We start from the raw sequence: 790 nt of genomic DNA, 5'->3' as shown, positions 1-790 counted from the left end.
ACTGCACCATATATCTAGTCGGGAGTGGTGCTGACTGAAAACAGATGATTTGGAGCGATTCGCGCCCCATCTGTTGGTCATTCTAAGGACTTATTGAACTACTCTCGTAGTATGCAATATGTATACAATATGAAAATAAGTTATAAATTTTTAAATCGAATGATTCGGTAACTGCAAGCATTATATTACACACATAAATAATATAAATAATATAACTAGCGAACCTTTTAATGAATTGATGGCGTCCACGTAGACTCCCTTCAACTGCAGGAAATCCGCTAATTCGTCAGAAGTTTTCAAAGAACCCTGAAGAAAGAAGTTTTTATTCAATTATTGATGCATATTCTACATTTTATAAATAAATAGCCCTACACTTTGCAGAAATCTTATGTTCTTTAAAACATATTTTATACGGGACCCGTCTGGATTCGGGACTCTGAAATATCTCAAAAGCAACAGCTCTTATGATTCCTAAAATGAAATCTCAAAAGAGAATCCTGTTATTTTGGGCTTGAACATGACCATAAGTTGAATGATAAAAATTAAAAGCCACTTACCATAATGAAATCTGATGTACTCGTTGATTCACAAAACACTAAAATACTGTCACTTTTCCAAATTCACTGCTTGACGCGTCACCTACTACCACGAAAACTAAAATCCCCATCCACCCCCACCCACCATCACTCCACTTCTATCACACTTCACCGCGCTAGTTGGAGTCACCTCACGCTCCCGTTGGAGTGATTCGCATGATCACTCCTCTTTGGCATCAAAAAAGGAACTGTAG

This window comes from Belonocnema kinseyi, chromosome 6 (genome assembly GCF_010883055.1).
Source record: "Belonocnema kinseyi isolate 2016_QV_RU_SX_M_011 chromosome 6, B_treatae_v1, whole genome shotgun sequence".
NCBI classification, from domain to species: domain Eukaryota; kingdom Metazoa; phylum Arthropoda; class Insecta; order Hymenoptera; family Cynipidae; genus Belonocnema; species Belonocnema kinseyi.
The sequence above is the reverse complement of the archived record's forward strand: the minus strand, read 5'-3'. Positions refer to the sequence as shown.